Below are 10088 nucleotides of genomic sequence, written 5' to 3' on the forward strand. Positions count from 1 at the left end.
GGGGGTTCGGTTCATTTCAATGGGTCACCAATGAGGGGGGTTCGGTTCATTTCAATGGGTCACCAATGAGGGGGGTTCGATTCATTTCAATTGGTCACCAATGAGGGGGGGTTCGATTCATTTCAATGAGTCACCAATGAGGGGGGGTTCGATTCATTTCAATGGGTCACCAATGAGGGGGGGTTAGTTTCATTTCAATGGGTCACCAATGAGGGGGGGTTCGTTTCATTTCAATGGGTCACTAATGAGGGGGGTTCGATTCATTTCAATGGGTCACTAATGAGGGGGGGTTCGATTCATTTCAATGGGTCACTAATGAGGGGGGGTTCGATTCATTTCAATGTGTCACTAATGAGGGGGGGTTCGATTCATTTCAATGAGTCACCAATGAGGGGGGTTCGATTCATTTCAATGAGTCACCAATGAGGGGGGGTTCGATTCATTTCAATGAGTCACCAATGAGGGGGGGTTCGATTCATTTCAATTGGTAAATGCTGTATGGCCACTGCAGATGTTGGATTGACCAGGCAGAGCCTTTTAGGTTTACATGCTGACCACACTGCTCGTGTCGCGTGCGTAAGCGTTTCAAAAATACACGTACACATGCATGTTATTCATTCATTGCAGCCACACTGCTCGTGTCGCGTCAACGTAGCCAGGCGCTAAAACAGAACTTGGTTCTATTTGTGACGCGCTACAAATCCTCCCTGCCTCTCCCATCTCCTCATTGGTTTTTAGGAGCATATTCCCACGTGGGTGATTGAAAGATTCCACACAAAGTGATCGCTTTTAATTGATGCTTTATCTGCCTTCCCGGTGGCAAAATGCTATTAGAATGATTCACCTTCTGCTTTGTTGACAATATTACTGAGAGGCGCAGGTTACTGTTCCGTTTGACCTTCTGCTTTGTTGACAATATTACTGAGAGGCGCAGGTTACTGTTCCGATTGACCTTCTGCTTTGTTGACAGAATTACTGAGAGGCGCAGATTACTGTTCCGTTTGACCTTCTGCTTTGTTGACAGAATTACTGAGAGGCGCAGATTACTGTTCTGTTTGACCTTCTGCTTTGTTGACAATATTACTGAGAGGCGCAGATTACTGTTCCGTTTGATAAAACGGGTTCAACCCGTCCAGCATAAAATAACTCTGTCGCTTATATCAATTTAATTCAAAAGGGCTTTCCACCACAATTACGTCCACCCCCACTGCCGCTTTTGTTCGCCAACCCGGAAGTAGATTTCCCTCGGTCCTCAGAAGACATTTTGAATGAGAAAGAAGTCACGCAGAAACATGAATGTTGAAGAGTGTTTTTAAAGTGTAATTTTTCCCTCCAAATGTACAAACTACAGCCACAGAGTTACTGTACTGTCTTTGCTACAGCTGTTTATCACCTAACGGCTAATATTTTGGCGACGGTGAATATATTTGGTTCAGTGGAAAAGACAGTGGTAGTCGTGTTGTGAAAACCAAGGCTTCTGAGGCCTTGGGGGCTTTCACTAAACTGAGCTGAAAAACGGTACATTACTCTGAGCTTTTAACACAATGCACTCCATCCAACCTCACTGAGCTCGAGCTGTTTTGCAAGGAGGAATGGGAAAAAATGTCAGTCTCTCGATGTGCAAAACTGATGGAGACATACCCCAAGCGACTTACAGCTGTAATCGCAACAAAAAGTATTAACTTAAGGGGTCTGAATAATTTTGCACGCCCAATTTTTGATTTGTTAAAAAAGTTTGAAATATCCAATAAATGTCGTTCCACTTCATGATTGTGTCCCACTTGTTGTTGATTCTTCACAAAAAAATACAGTTTTATATCTTTATGTTTGAAGCCTGAAATGTGGCGAAAGGTCGCAAAGTTCAAGGGGGCCGAATACTTTCGCAAGGCACTGTATCTGGTCATGGTTGCAATACTTAGTCAGGTGGGATAAAGTACAGTATATAGCTAACAACTGTAGATATTCTGTTATATTGATTCCTATCTCATGTCAGTACCTTTTCTAGTATTTTTGAGGAAGAGAATGGTAGAGTAAGCAAACAAACACCCTTTAAATCAATTAATTGTCTCTCTCCAGCTGCTGGTGTGGCTTTAAACCAGAACTTGATGTTCATCGCTGGATGTTTCCTGGCAGCAATCGCCATGGTGTTGGTGGAGTGGTCATCTACAGATCCAGACAGTCAGAGGTCAAATGTCAACCACTAGCTGATCAACCATGAGTGGGTAAATCACAATACTGACCTTAGATTTAGTGACTAGTGGACAACTTTATCCCCTGCTGACCCCTCAACGCCATTTGTGAAATATCATCTTAAACTGATGCTTTAATGAGGAGCGTGGTTTCATGAACAACTAAATTGAACTGTTTTTTTTTTTAGAGAGATAAACAAATAAATAAAAATGACAATCAAGATTTCCTATCTGTCTGAGTCGGTTTGGAAATAAACTCATTCCATAATGACTTGTAGTGTCATTTTGGGGAAATATGAAGTATTTTAATATATATATATATATATATATATATATATATAATATGAAGTATTTTAATAAGGGGAAACATTTATACGAAGTTGCTGTGTAACCCTCTGTAAGTAGCACTGTGCCTGTAGTTAATAGGGATCGTTCCTCATTCCACTTGTGTAATAGCAGGTCGTGGTGAATGTTGTTTACTATGCAATAGAGTACATTATAACAATACGCTAATTCAACATTGCTTCGAGATTAATTACTGAAAGATTAGTGGAATCTGTGTGGGTTGCTGGACAGGTAGGATGACTGACAGTGAAGGTGAACAGGTGGTCACGTAATAATAATAATAATAATATATGCCATTTAGCTGACGCTTTTATCCAAAGCGACTTACAGTCATGTGTGCATACATTCTACGTATGGGTGGTCCCGGGAATCGAACCCACTACCCTGGCGTTACAAGCGCCATGCTCTACCAACTGAGCCACAGAAGGACCACGTGTCAGGTGACAGAGGAATGTATGAGACTGAGGCAGGAATTCCTTTAACCATAAAGTGGTATATTTACTGAGTAGTCTGTGCTGCATCACAAAGGAAACAAATAACATGTATACAATCAAATTCATAATCAAATCATATCAGTCATTATTAACATAAGTTAGTGAATTCAACAGTCCAGTTCATTAAGAAGTCAATAGTAATCATCCGCGAGTCATTTAGGCTCATAACTAATTATCACAAATCATGAAAGAATACAAACAGTGAATGGTTATACAATCTATAATCCCCATGATCAAAGTCAATCAGTTAGCAAATAATGACGTTTCTCATTTCACGCTTTCAATTGTCTTCATGTGTACATATAATTAATTTCAATACACATGAACCATATCGATTGCATAATGGGCCTATGAGGATCCGTAGGGCCGTGTTCATTGACAATTCACATTACACAATATGTTTGAAGCGTGCGCTCCAAGCCGCGCTCCGCGGTGATAACTATAAACAATAACTGACTGGCCCACTCTCCCGATCACCACAGGTCATTCAGATGAAAGGTAAGAGTCGGTGGACTTACGTGGATTCATGGACGCACAGAACTTCTGGATCAGATGGAGTTAGGGAAGAGAAAGCAGCTAGATCAGGCGATGGCAATTTCCTCCTTTTATGGAGTTGAGATCTGTCGGACATTTCCACCTGACCTAATTAAAGCGCCCCTGGCCCAGCTGAGTAAATGGCAATGAATTAAAGGAGTATTCCACCAACTCCATGGGCCTTTTCTACAGCCACCCCGGAAATTTGTTAATTTCCACATTGCTCAAAAAAGGCTCATTGCTCCCCGTCCTCTGTCATCTCAGGGAGAGGAATTAGTCGGGCAACTGGCCGGATATATGTCCGGTTCTTCACCTGGATTTCCACTGATCTAACACGACCATCGGTCCCAGGCATGGTCTTAGTTATACGGCCCACCGGCCAGGAGGCTCGAGGCAGCTGAGGGTCCACCATCATTACTACTTGGCCAGTTTCCAGACAGGCCATTTCTCTCTGCCATTTCCCTCTGTGCTGTAGACTTGGTAGGTAATCCCGAATGAATCGGGCCCAAAAATGGTCAGCTAAAATTTGGCTGTGTCGCCACCGGCGTCTGCCTACGAGGTTGGTATCAGCATACATGGCTTGAGGAAGTGACGCATCTCGGCGTCCCATCAAGAGCATATTCGGTGTAACCGGATCGGGGTCAGCAATGTCTGCAGAGAGATATCCCAAGGGTTTGGAGTTCAGAATCCCTTCCACCTCTATCAGGACGGTCCTCAAGACAGTTTCAGTGACAGTTTGGTCCCCCAGTACGACTGGCAAGGCCGTTTTACAGATTTGATCTCTCGCTCCCATGTTCCTCCAAAATGAGGAGCGCCTGGAGGGTTAAATTTGAATGAAATTTGTTGGTCCATCAGCTGATCCTGGAGGCTGGGTTCCATGGCTTGAAGGCTTCCTCCAACCTGGCTTCTCCTGCCCTGAAGTTCGTACCTCTGTCAGCCAGGATCTCGTAGGGTTTCCCCCGTCGGGAGATAAACCGCCGTAGGGCCAAGAGGAAGGCTTCAGTATCCAAACTCTCCAGTAGGTCCAGGTGGACACATCTAGTTGTCAAACACTTGAATAGAATGCCCCAGCGCTTTTCCACACGACGACCTAACTTGATCATCAAGGGGCCAAAGCAATCTGTTGACCAGAAGGGTGGTTTAAGGAGGCGCAAGCGAGAAGGGGTAAATCTGCCATTTTGGGCACCGTAGCTCCGGCTCGCCATCTCTGACATTCTACGCAGGCGTATTGGTGCTTACGAATGGCTCCTCGTCCTCCAATTATCCAGTACTTCCGCCTCATCTCCCCATAGACCCTCTCTGGCCCTGGGTGGAGAAGCCGCTCATCATAACTCTTGATGAGGAGCCTGGTAAGAGGGTGTCTGGAGTCAATGATAATTGGGTGGATAGCATCTGGGTCCAAAACCTCTGCTTGGTGCAGCCTCCCTCCGACTCTGATCACTCCAAGGATGATATGAGTAAAACAGCCTGTCATTGTGGAGCCAATATGAAGTGTAGATTTGTGATGAAATGAAAGTGTATTGTTTTCTATCATTTTCTGAGGAATACAATGTACTATTTTGGGCCAGTTGTTGAGCCAGAAGATTTGACCAGTAGATTGGGCCAGTAATATGCGGGCCCAGTAGATTAGGCCAGTAGCTGGCCCATGTAGTTTGGGCCAGTAGCTGGGCCAAGTAGTTTGGGCCAGTAGCTGGGCCAAGTAGTTTGAGCCAGTAGCTGTGCCAAGTAGTTTGGTTCAAGTAGTTTGGGCCAGTAGCTGCACCAAGTAGTTTGGGCCAGTAGCTGCGCCAAGTAGTTTGGGCCAAGTAGTTTGGGCCAGTAGCTGTGCCAAGTAGTTTGGGCCAGTAGCTGGGCCAAGTAGTTTGGGCCAGTAGCTGGGCCAAGTAGTTTGGGCCAGTAGCTGGGCCAAGTAGTTTGGGCCAAGTAGTTTGGGCCAGTAGCTGGGCCAAGTAGTTTGGGCCAGTAGCTGGGCCAAGTAGTTTGGGCCAGTAGCTGGGCCAAGTAGTTTGGGCCAGTAGCTGGGCCAAGTAGTTTGGGCCAGTAGCTGGGCCAAGTAGTTTGGGCCAGTAGCTGGGCCAAGTAGTTTGGGCCAGTAGCTGGGCCAAGTAGTTTGGGCCAGTAGCTGGGCCAAGTAGTTTGGGCCAGTAGCTGGGCCAAGTAGTTTGGGCCAGTAGCTGGGCCAAGTAATTCGGGCCAGTAGCTGTGCCAAGTAGTTTGGGCCAGTAGCTGTGCCAAGTAAGTCGCTCTGGATAAGAGCGTCTGCTAAATGACTTAAATGTAAATGTAAATGTAAGTAGTTCGGGCCAGTAACGGTGCCAAGTAGTTTGGGCCAGTAGCTGTGCCAAGTAGTTCGGGCCAGTAACGGTGCCAAGTAGTTTGGGCCAGTAGCGTAGGCTAGTAGTTCAGGGTTTATGTGTTTCTGGTCATTTTTGTCGTCGATTCCTCTGAAAGATCTATAATTGTTATAATTGCTGGACATTATTATTTTGCGGTAATGGTTTGAATGTTAAACTTACAGTTATAATGTTGTGTTTTAGATTGAACCAAAAGTTGAACCAAAGGAAACTTCTAGTTTTTTTTTAGTTACTGATTCCCTCCTGTTAGAACAAACTCACCACTATGTTCATGGGTTTCTATACCGATTATTGTATATCAATTGAATCTGACAAACAGACATAAAAACTTGGTTAATGAAGTGACCATGTTGCCATCAATTCTCTTTTCACAGGACAACGTGAAATGAACATGTGCTGTTGGTGCGATGGTATTATAGTCATAGGTGTAAACTTTGATTAGGCTGTTTTCATAGAGTGGAGGTGTGACAGACAATAGAATAAGGCGTTTGCATACTCAACTCTGAACTCTTCTTACCAAGGTCATTGGTTAAGCCTTGGCTCGTGAGAGCCGGAACTTCACATATACTCAGAAAAAAAAAAAAAAACGTCCCTTTTTCAGGACCCTGTCTTTCAAAGATATTTAGTAAAAATCCAAATAACTTCACAAATCTTCATTGTAAAGGGTTTAAACACTGTTTCCCATGCTTGTTCAATGAACCATAAATGATTCATGAACCTGTGGAACGGTCGTTTTAGCCACCTCCAACGTCGCTTTAGAGATTTTGGCAGGACGTCCAACCCGCCTCCCAACCGCAGACCTCATGTATGGCGTCGTGTGGGTGAGCGGCTCGCTGATGTCAACGTTGTGAACCGGGTGTCCCATGGTGGCGGTGGGGTTATGGTATGGACAGGCATAACCTACGGACAACCAACACAATTGCATTTTATTGATGGCAATTTGAATGCACAAGGATACCGTGACAAGATCCTGAGGCCCATTGTCGTGCCAATCATCCTCCAGCCAACATCTCATTTTCAGCATACGATCTGTACTCATTTCCCGGAAGAAGCAAGTTATAAAATAAAAATGTAAAAGTCTTAGCTCTGCAGTTTGGGACAAAAACATCCACATCTGTACCTGTTGGAGTTGTTGTATTTATTTTTAAATTGAGCGATGAGCCCCTCCTGTGGCCACTGGTGTAAATACAGTCATGTCTGGAAGAAGCAGCAAAGTACCATACAGAGAGAGAGAGCAGAGCAGTTTAGAGAGAGCAGAGAGCAGAGCAGTTTAGAGAGAGCAGAGCAGTTTAGAGAGAGCAGAGCAGTTTAGAGAGAGCAGAGCAGTTTAGAGAGCAGAGAGCAGGAGGGACAGCCGTCCCAGAGCGAGTAATTGGTAGGGTCCTCAGGGAGGGAGAAGCCCAGAGCTGGAGGGCAGGGAATGCTGGGAGGGAGGGCAGGGAATGCTGGGAGGAAGGGCAGGGAATGCTGGGAGGGAGGACAGGGAATGCTGGGAGGAAGGGCAGGGGATGCTGGGAGGAAGGGCAGGGGATGCTGAAATGCTAATGTTTCTAGCTCCAAAAATGCAATAATATATAAGGTCCCAAAATGTCTAAAATCAGGTTTTGCTTTGTAATTATGTTGTATTGTGTGTAGCTTGGGGGGGGACGGGACTATTTAATCCATTTTAGAATGAGAATGTAACATAACAAAATGTGGAAAAAGCCAAGGGGTCTGAATACTTTCTGAATGCACTGTAAACATGGCACGTTGAGCAGGAGGGACACAGGATGTTCACCAATCCTGGAAGGGGGCCCCTAAATGATAACGTTTGGCAACCCCCCCCCGATCTAGAATGTGGTGCATCAAAGCTGGAATGAGAGACTGATGGGGCGGCAGCGTAGCCTAGTGGTTAGAGCGTTGGACTAGTAACCGGAAGGTTGCAAGTTCAAACCCCAGAGCTGACAAGGTACAAATCTGTCGTTCTGCCCCTGAACCCACTGTTCCTAGGGCCGTCATTGAAAATAAGAATTTGTTCTTAACTGACTTGCCGAGTTAAATAAAGGTAAAATAAAAACACAGAGACACTTTAATAATGTTTGCATACTGTTTGACCCACTTTACATACAGTATTCTAGTTATGGCTCATCCTTTATATAACTACTGCTGTATACACCATCAATATGTATATTCCGGACTCTGATATTGCTTGTTCTGATATTTCATAATAAAAAATAAAAAATTACAACTTTTGCTGCATTTTTGGAGCTAGAAACACTAGCATTTCACTGAACGTGAGAAAACATCTGCAAAACTGTGCACGTGACCTATAAACTTTCATTTTAACTTATCGCACTAACCACTAACTAAACACTGTTGGAGAGAGAATGTATAAAGAAAAAATATATATACCTTATTTACACACCCAGATCTGTGCCTCGACGCAATCCTGTCTCTGAGCTCTACGGAAAACTCCTTCGACCTCATGGCTTGGTTTTTGCTCTGACATGCACTGTCAACTGTGGGACCTTATATAGACAGGTATGCGCCTTTCCAAATCATGTCCAATTAATTGAATTTACCACAGTTCGACTCCCAAGTTGTAGAAACATCAAAGATGATCAATGAAAACAAGATGCACCTGAGCTCAATTTTGATTTTCATAGCAAAGAGTCTGAATACTTATGTAAATAAGGTGTATATATATATTTTTTTTCTTTATACATTTGGAAAAGTATCTAAAAACCTGTTTTTGCATCGTCATTATGGGGTATTGTGATGTCATTATGGGGTATTGTGATGTCATTATGGGGTATTGTGATGTCATTATGGGGTATTGTGTGTAGATTGAAGGGAAATGTTTTATTTTACTCCGTATTAGAATAAGGCTGTAACATAACAAAATGTGGAAAAAGTCAAGGGGTCTGAATACTTTCTGAATGCACCGTATATCTATGGGTACATGACAAACTGTTCAAACCCCTCTTGTTGGTGGAGAGAATTTGGCAGGATTAAAGCTTATTTCCTGCAAAGCACATTTTGCAGATTTAAAGCTACTTTTCTCGCAATTATATACATTTTCATGTGAAAAACTACAACAATATCTATGGGCTAAAAACCCTAAATAAAAATACGTTAGCTGACATGGGCTAGTTTATTTTATTTAACTAGGCAAGTCAGTTAAGAACAAATTCTTAACTACAATGACGGCCTACCAAAAGGCAAAAGGCCTCCTCTCAGACAGGGGATATATATATTTTTTTTTAAACATTTAAATTTATTTATATATATATATATATATATTAGACAAAACACACATATCGACAAGAGAGACAACACAACACTACATAAAGAGAGACCTAAGACAACAACATAGCATGGCAACAACACATGACAACACAGCATGGTAGCAACACAACATGACAACAACATGGTAGCTCCACAGCATGGTAGCAACACATGACAACACAACATGGTAGCTCCACAGCATGGTAGCAACACAACATGACAACAACATGGTAGCTCCACAGCATGGTAGCAACACAGCATGGTAGCAACACAACATGGTAGCAACACAACATGGTCGCAGCACAAAACGTGCTAGTTGATCTGGACATTTCAGACAAGTTATAAATAGCTCTCTAAGGTATGCAATGACTGACATAACAATAATAATAATAATAATATATGCCATTTAGCAGACGCTTTTATCCAAAGCGACAAGAGGTCCTTGATGATCTTCTTGGCCTTCCTGCGACACCGGGTGCTGTAGATGTCCTGGAGGACAGGAGGTGTGCCTCCGATGACGCGTTGGGCTGACCGCGACACCCTCTGGAGAGCCCTGTGGTTGCGGGCGGTGCAGTTGCCGTACCAGGTGGCGATACAGCCCGACAGGAGGCTCTCAATGGTGCATCTGTAGAAGTTTGTGAGTGTCTTAGATGCCAAGCCAAATTTCTCCAGCCTCCTGAGGTTGAAGCGACCGCTGTTGCGCCTTCTTCACCACGTTGCTGTGTGAAGGGACCATTTCAGGTCCTCGCCAGTAGAGGTGTATGGGTAAAATCACTGGGGAAAGTCAAGCCAGGAAAAGAAAGCCATATTACAATCTATGTGTTGTGACGATTGCGTTGTTTTCTCTGTAACCTGTTAGTTGATATGCCTTGACACTGTGATATATATATATATATATATATATT

General features: G+C 43.7%; 1 long non-coding RNA gene across 1 annotated transcript; it reads left to right on the forward strand.

The window, feature by feature from the left end:
- The first annotated feature begins 863 nt into the window (after window positions 1–863).
- LOC127906242 (uncharacterized) lies at window positions 864–2416 on the forward strand. The gene is made up of 2 exons (XR_008060659.1): window positions 864–934; window positions 1043–2416. It is a non-coding gene; the product is annotated as an uncharacterized LOC127906242 (long non-coding RNA).
- The last annotated feature ends 7672 nt before the right edge of the window (window positions 2417–10088 follow it).

This window comes from Oncorhynchus keta, chromosome 11, assembly GCF_023373465.1.
Source record: "Oncorhynchus keta strain PuntledgeMale-10-30-2019 chromosome 11, Oket_V2, whole genome shotgun sequence".
Taxonomy (NCBI): Eukaryota; Metazoa; Chordata; class Actinopteri; order Salmoniformes; family Salmonidae; genus Oncorhynchus; species Oncorhynchus keta.